General features: G+C 39.3%; 1 long non-coding RNA gene across 1 annotated transcript; it reads left to right on the top strand.

The window, feature by feature from the left end:
• Nucleotides 1-621: 621 nt before the first annotated feature.
• On the top strand, nucleotides 622-2,337 carry LOC121584085. Its single transcript, XR_006658215.1, has 3 exons — nucleotides 622-657; nucleotides 838-1,834; nucleotides 2,042-2,337. It is a non-coding gene; the product is annotated as an uncharacterized LOC121584085 (long non-coding RNA).
• Nucleotides 2,338-8,165: the final 5,828 nt, after the last annotated feature.

Below are 8,165 nucleotides of genomic sequence, written 5' to 3'. Positions count from 1 at the left end.
ATAGAGGTATGTCTATTTATTTCACAAAATATCTCATTGTTTATATTTACATTTTTACAAGTCATACACCATTTGAATCAGGAGAATCTCCTCTTTGTAATGATGTAAGGCTGGGCAGCGTACTCAGTTGTCATCAAAAGCTAGCATTTAAAATGTACGAAATTAAGAAACACCGCTTCCCATTCATTTTCAATGGAAGGAAAGCGGTGAGGGCGGGGGACCTTCGGGCAGCGCGAAGGTGGCGTGGGAGGCGGTGAAAAAGTTATGCCCCATGTACACTAGCACGCGGTAAACTGCCGCGTGCCGCTTCAACCGCCCAGAGTGGCTAGCTAACAGCCATGGAGGAGGGTGAAAGGATAGCAGCCCCATCTGTCAAAGTGAGAGAGTAGGCTATTCTGGATAGGGCAGGTATTTTTGTGTAGTTCCCGTCCCTAGAAGTGAGGACAGAGAACATAATATTCAGTGCTGTCTAATTTGAGTATAATTTAGTCTGTTTCTTGTGTGGTTTTCTGTCCTCAGATGCAGATGAAGAGGTCCCAATGAAGAGAAGTGCTTCTCAGTCGTGGTCCTGGGGACTCAAAGGGGTGCACATTTTTGTTTTTGCCTTAGCACTACACAGCTGATTCAAATGATCAAGTCATCATCAAGCTTCAAGTGGTATTTATGTATTCATTTGTGACGCTATCCTTGAGATGATCCTGCTATTGTCACATGCTACACATGCACATATCTATCCAATGTTATCATGATTTGTTATAAGGGATATTATACTTTAGTAATCCACAATGACCTGGTGATGTAAGTCTAATAATTACATTATCTTCCATATTCCTACAGATACCTTGTAACTGGAGATTCCTTCAAAACTATTGCCTACAGTTACCGTGTAGGGCACTGCAAGGTTGGGTGACCAGGGCCATCTGGGACTGCCTCCTGGGGGAATTCAGGCGTGTGTGAAGGCTACCTGCGTTCTGCAGAAGTTCATGAGGATGGACACGAGGACCAGGAGGGGATCTGCAGCTCGCCGACGTTTGCCAGAGGAGAGGTCTGCTGCTCTGCAGGATGTTTCAAGGATGGGGGCCAACAATGCAGCACGGGAGGCAATCCAAGTGCGGGAGATCTTCACCTCCTACTTCTTCGAAGAGGGTGTTGTTCCCTAACAACACCATAGACTACACTATGCACAACCAAATGCTCTTTTAAGAACCATCTACATTGCAATAAGAGTATTCTTCCATTTACTTAGCTATGTCAACTGTAGTTATTAAATTCCCAATTTCTCTCCTTTTGATTTCTACTTCTCAGGTGAGGGTGCTGTTCAGGTAAGGGTGATGTCTGTACAAAAACAAAACAGGCTCTTTTAAGAGTCACCCATATTGAAAAAATGTAGAACAATAGGACACCCTATAACCCACACCTACACACTTGTGTATCAATCTGATTGATGGATTGTGTTGTGCAGTAAGCAGATTCAGGCGTATAACTGGCTCCTTCCACCTTCAAAGAATAGGCAAGAGGACCAACCATGGAGAATAGTAAGACACTTCATTATTTATATAACTACGCTATATTGTTTGTCCTCATGTGTCTGTGCTTGTTTTTCAGTATAAAGTACTCTGCAGCCACTTAGTGTGGACACCAGGTAGGACCACACACACAGATTCCTGTTGAACGCTGCCTCTTTAACTACCTTATTTTCTCAATAACAGTTTCTCTCCTTCACTTCATCCCTCTACCCCCTTCTCCCTAAATCCTCTAGGTTATATCAGCTGTGTCGGTGAAACCCTCCCGCATCTGAACTGCCTGACACACAGAGGGCACAGCATGATCAGCGGTGAGAGGTCACTTGGTCGGGTCAACAGGAAGTATTATTAAAGAGATGCTTTACATTGAAATACAGAGAGATGTAGTAGTCCCATAGTTAATGATACAAGGTCAGTTTTGCATTTCACCTCCTGATGATTATGATGACTGAGTGTTAGAATAAAAAAAAACACAAGGCTTAATCATGCTATCTCTCTCCACTGTCTCTCGTCTGCAGGTATGTTTTGATGTGAGAGAGGGTGCCAACCCCCAGTCCTGTCATCGCCACCTCACCCGCTCTTAAGATAACCTTCAGGCCAACTGAGGGCCCAAGGCTGGTTAGGGACACTGCTAGAGACACTATTATGTAATTGTGATGAACAAAGAGAATTAATTAATCATATGCGGTCTTCCCTGTTCCTCCCTCTGTCTTTTACACTCTTTCTCACACCTCTCTCCCCACCTCCTCTTTCTGCCTCTGTTTTTATCATGCACACCAGATGTGCATTGAAGTACAGATTTAACTTGTATTTAGAATATAATATTACAATTATAATATTTATAATGCATGTATTATGTATTTATAACACTTGGATAATTAACTTCTTTCGATAAAGCATTTCACATTCTCTGCTGGTTTAAATTAAGTCTCATTTGATGAAATACTACACCTATCCTGTGTCCTCAGATCAATGCAGATGAAGGAAATTAGGTAGTGAGATGAACTGGTTTTAGAGTATTTACATGATGCATGGGAAGTGTAGTGTACTGTTTAAAAAAAATCTGTTTCTGTATATATGAATTACAAATCAGCCTTTAACTAGTTAAATCATGTTTGTAGTCTATTGCATAGTTACAATGTGTGACCATTGATGTCCCAGGACCAGGATTGGTAAACACTGTTGAAGTGTATAAATGTAATACATACACTACCGTTCAAAAGTTTGGGGTCACTTAGAAATGTCCTTGTTTCCGAAAGAAAAGCAATTTTTTTGTCCATTAAAATAACATCAAATTGATCAGAAATACAGTGTAGACATTGTTAATATTGTAAATGGCTATTGTAGCTGGAAACGGCTGATTTTTTATGGAATATCTACATAGGCGTACAGAGGCCCATTATCAGCAACCATCAGTCCTGTGTTCCAATGGCACGTTGTGTTTGCTAATCCAAGTTTATCATTTTAAAAGACTAATTGATCATTAGAAAACCCTTTTGCAATTATGTTAGCACAGCTGAAAACTGCTGTGCTGATTAAAGAAGCAATAAAATTGGCCTTCTTGAGACTAGTTGAGTTTCTGGAGCATCAGCAATTGTGGGTTAGATTACAGGCAAAATATATTTCCCCCATGGGCAAAAGGGGTGATGATATTAATTTTGATCCGAATGTGCAAATTGTCCAAACAGATCCTCAAGGGAGATTGATGATTTTAAATATGTTATTGGACCATAAACAGATATGGCTCATTAACCTATACGGTCCAAATAATGATAATCCACGCTTCTTTGAAAATATATATAATAATTTATCAATCCTACAAGCAATACAATACTCTATTATTATGGTGGGAGATTATAATATGGTTTTAAATACCTCTAAGGACCGTAAAGGAAACCACTCTACAAACTATCACCCTCATGCACTTAAGGTAATCACGAATGTCATGGATATATTGAAACTAGCGGAAATACGGAGGCTTAAATATCCTGACCTAGTGAGATATACATGGCGGAGGCTCAATCAACCTAGTCGTCTTGACTACTTTCTTATGTCATTCTCTCTGGCACCAAAAGTGTTGATAGGGGCCAGAATGCGGTCGGACCATCAAATAATTTACATTTTAGTCATTTAGCAGACGCTCTTATCCAGAGTGACTTACAGTTAGTGCATTCATCTTAAGATAGCTAGGTGGGACAACCACATATCACCGGCATAGAAAGTATATTTTTCCTCAATAACGTAGCTGTCAGTAGAGTCAGAACTAGAAGAGGGGGTGGGATGGGGGGAGTGCTGGTTAAATGTGAGGTCTTTGAGCAGGCAGGCCTTCCCGGGGAGGAAGAGCAGTTACATCTTGTCGAGGTTGAGCTTGAGGTGGTGGGCCGACATCCAAGTTGAGATATCTGCCAGGCACACAGAGGGGAGAGATGATAGGATAGAAGAGGAGAGAGTAGTGGGAGAGAGAGAGCGAAGATTGCGACGGCGCATGACCATCTGGGTAGGGGCTGAGTGGTTAGGGTTGGAGGAAAGGGAGACAGAAAACAAAGTAGTGATCAGAGACCTGGAGGGGGGTTGCAGTTAGATTAGTAGGCGAGCAGCCTCTAGTAAAGAGGTCAAGCGTATTGACTGCCTTGTGAGTTGGAGGGGATTGGGAAAGGGTGAGGTCAAAAGAGGCAAGGAGGGGAATGGGAGAGTTGGAAAGAAATGAATTGAAGGCAGACGTTGGAAGGTTGAAGTCGCCTAGTACAAAGAGCGGTGAGCCATCGTCGTGAAATGAGCATATCAAGGTGTCAAGCTCATTGAGGAACTCTCCAAGGGCACCTGGTGGGCGATAGATTACAATAATGTTAAGCTTAAGTGGACAAGTGACAGTGACAGCATGGAATTCAAATGAAGAGATGGACAGGTGAGAGAGGGAGAAAACAGAAAATCTACATTTAGGAGAAATGAGTAGACCTGTGCCACCACCGCGACGACCAGATGCTCTCGGACTATGACAGAAAACATAGATGAAGAAAGAGCAGCTGGAGTAGCAGTGTTCTCTGGGGAGATATATCACTCTTACAGAATTTCCACGTGGGCGAGGGTATTGGAAATGTAATTTAAGCCTATTGGATGATAACTTGTTTTTAACTAGGACAGAAGAATGTATAACTTACTTTTTCCCAACATAAGATAGGTACAGCAGATCCCCTTATTGTATAGGACACTTTTAAATGTGCCTTTAGAGGCCATGCAATTCAGTACTCATCTCTAAAACAAAAAGCAATTTAGGTCAAAAGAGTCCATATTAACAAAATAAATGGAAGGACTAACAGTACAGATAGATAGCAATAAAAGGGGCTCAGAATAAGTTAGAGGAAAAACAAAAAGAAATAGAGGAACTTATTCAAGAAAGACCAAGTGTAATATATTATAAAAATAAAGCAAACTGGATGGAATATGGGGAAAAATGCACCAAATTATTTTTAAATCTTCAACATAGAAATGCTACCAAAAAGAATTTACTGAAACTTGTTACAAATGATGGAGTCACCAAACTATATTTTGAAACAGGAAGTAAAGTACTTTAAGCATATGTTTTAGTTTCAGTCTCCTCCATCTCCACTAACCGAAGCTAATTGTATGGATTTTTTTTCTATTAATAATGTAAAATTAATAGCTGTACAGAAAGACTCATGTGAAGGCCAAATTACAGAGGAGGAACTTCTTGATGCAATTAAAGCCTTTAAGTCCGGGAAAACTCCAGGGCTGGATGGCATACCAGTGGAGGTATACCAAACCTTTTTTAATATACTCAGAGGACCGTTATTAGCATGTTTTAACCACTCCTATATAAATCGTAAATTATCAGACATTCAACAAGAAGGTCTGATTTCATTATTGCTGAAACAGGATCTATGTAGTAAATATAAAGGTCCAGTCCATTAAAAAAATTGTAGGCCTCTTACACTTCAGTGTTATAATGCAAAAAGTCTAGCAAAATGCATAGCGCATATAATTAAAAAGGTATTGTCGGATATTATTCATCCTAATCAGACAGTTTTTTTTACATGGACGATACACTATAAAGAATCTGGGAAACCAGGCCTGGTATTTATAGCTGACTTTGAAAAGGCTTTTGATAAAGTACGACTGGAGTTTATGTATAAATGCCTGGAATATTTCAATTTTGGAGAATCTCTTATAAAATGGGTTAAAGTTATGTATAGTAACCATAGGTGTAAAATAGTAAATAATGGCTACTTCTCAGAAAGTTTTAAACTGTGAAGAGGAGTAAAACAAGGATGTCCACTATCAGCATATCTATTTATTATTGCCATCGAAATGCTAGCTGTTAAAATCAGATCCAACAATAATATCAAGGGGTTAGAAATCCAGGGCTTAAAAACAAAGGTGTCATTGTACGCTGATGATTCCGGTTTTCTTTTAAATCCACAATTTGGATCCCTCCACAGCCTCAGAGGATCTAGATACTTTTTCTAACCTCTCTGGATTACAACCAAATTATGATAAGTGGATCACTAAAAAAATTTAACTTTTACATTACAGTGTAGTTTACCAATAAAATGGTCTGACGGTGATGTGGACATACTCGGTATACATATCCCGAAATAAATAAATGATCTCACTCCAATACATTTTAATAGAACGTTAGCAAAAATTGATAAGATCTTTCTACCATGGAATTTATGGAAAATCACCCTGATTAACTGTTTAGTATTATCCCAGTTTACCTTATGGTCTTGCCTACACCTAGCGACCTGTTTTTAAAATTATATGAGCAAAAAAATATTCAATTGTATTTGGAATGGCAAGCCAGGGGGGGGGGGCAGAAATTATTAAATATTAAAGCATTAGACCTCTCACTGAAGGCGTCAGTCATACAAAAGTTTTACTTAAATCCGAACTGGTTCTCTAGCAAATTAGTAAGAATGTCTCACCCCATGTTCAAGAATGGCATTTTTCCCTTTATTCTGATAACAACCTCTCACTTTCGGTTATTTTAAAATGAAATAATCTTCTAAATATTGCTATTTTTAAAACAAGCCATAGAAAGTTGGTTGCAATTTCAGTTTAATCCACCAGAAAAGACAGAACAAATACTTTAACAAATATTGTGGTTAAACTCAAATATTCTAATTCATTAAAAAAAAACTATTTTTCGATAAAATGTTTCAAAAATGTATAATCTTTGTAAATTATATCCTTAATAAGACTCGTGGAGTTATGTCACACATGCAGCTAACAAAAATATATGGAAATGTCTGCTCTACCCAAAATTACAACCAACTAATTGCAGCATTACCGCAAAAATGGAAGAGGCAAGTGGAAGGGGGGAAAAAGTAAGGAACTTGTCTGTCGGCCCTGAATTAAAGACCAAAACGTATAATTTTTTACTGTCCATATGTAGCTTGTTTTTGGTCACAGGTCCAGGAATAGCTGAAGAATTGCAACGTTTACCTGGAGCCAACTCTGCAGATAGCAGTATCGGGTGATAACCTCCCGAGTGGCGCAGTGGTCTAAGGCACTGCATCGCAGTGCTAGCTGTGCCACTAGAGATCCTGGTTCGAATCCAGGCTCTGTCGTAGCCGGCCGCGACCGGGAGACCCATGGGGCGGCGCACAATTGGTCCAGGGTAGGGGAGGGAATGGCCGGCAGGGATGTAGAGCATGGCGTTTGCAACACCAGGGTTGTGGGGGCCAGTATAAAAAATTATGTATGCACTCACTAACTGTAAGTCGCTCTGGATAAGAGCGTCTACTAAAATTTTAAAAGTCATGATCAATAATATAATACTTTTAGCAAAATTGTTTATCGTTAATTTACAATCTGTAGAAACTATAAGAATAGAAAGGTTCAGAACTTTTGTGAAACATCACAGCACAGTTGAAAAATATATGGCAAATAGAAATCCAATATGGATGGTGTTAACCTCTTCATCATGAGGTTCCCCATATCCGGGGTACTCCTCCCGCAATCTCAAACAATGACGTAGTACGGTTTTTAAACGTGTGAATACCTGAATGTTATACACTACTGGAACGAGAAGCGTCTCAACTGTGAATCTAGCTAAACTGTTGTTGCCCAAATTAAATAATATTCAGACTCCAAGCAAATATATAAGCATATAGCAAAACGAGTACAGTATTTTGAAACCGTGCATGCCCGTATATTCGTAGACAGATAACTTATTTTTCTCAATCTATCTACACAAATGATACAACATTCGAAAGCTGCTACCTCACAGATTCCAACAGTGATAGCCGTGTTCCTCTATGACCAACACTCACTAAACTATTAATCAAAGAACGTCAATAACAAACTTCCATTTTTTTAATCACAACAACAAACTGCGTCTTACCTTTGTTGTTTTTGTTACCAAAAGTAGTGTCTGATCGAATAAAATCACTTGAAAAGATACTCTAGTATCTCTCTCTCATTCCGAGTCGATTTCAATGAGTTTCCATTGTTTTACATGGCCAAGAATGTGTTTGAAGATGAAGTCAGTAGTTTGTTTCAATCACAACAGGCACTGTTTTGTCGCCATCTTCTGGATATATGATGCAATCACAGTGGCTTGCAATTGTGCTAATTGAATTCTACTGATCCAGAGCTTTCGATAGAGGGGTCACGTCAAAA

The sequence above is a fragment of the Coregonus clupeaformis genome, unplaced genomic scaffold (assembly GCF_020615455.1).
Source record: "Coregonus clupeaformis isolate EN_2021a unplaced genomic scaffold, ASM2061545v1 scaf0098, whole genome shotgun sequence".
NCBI lineage: Eukaryota > Metazoa > Chordata > Actinopteri > Salmoniformes > Salmonidae > Coregonus > Coregonus clupeaformis.
This window is presented reverse-complemented; position numbering and strand designations above follow the sequence as displayed.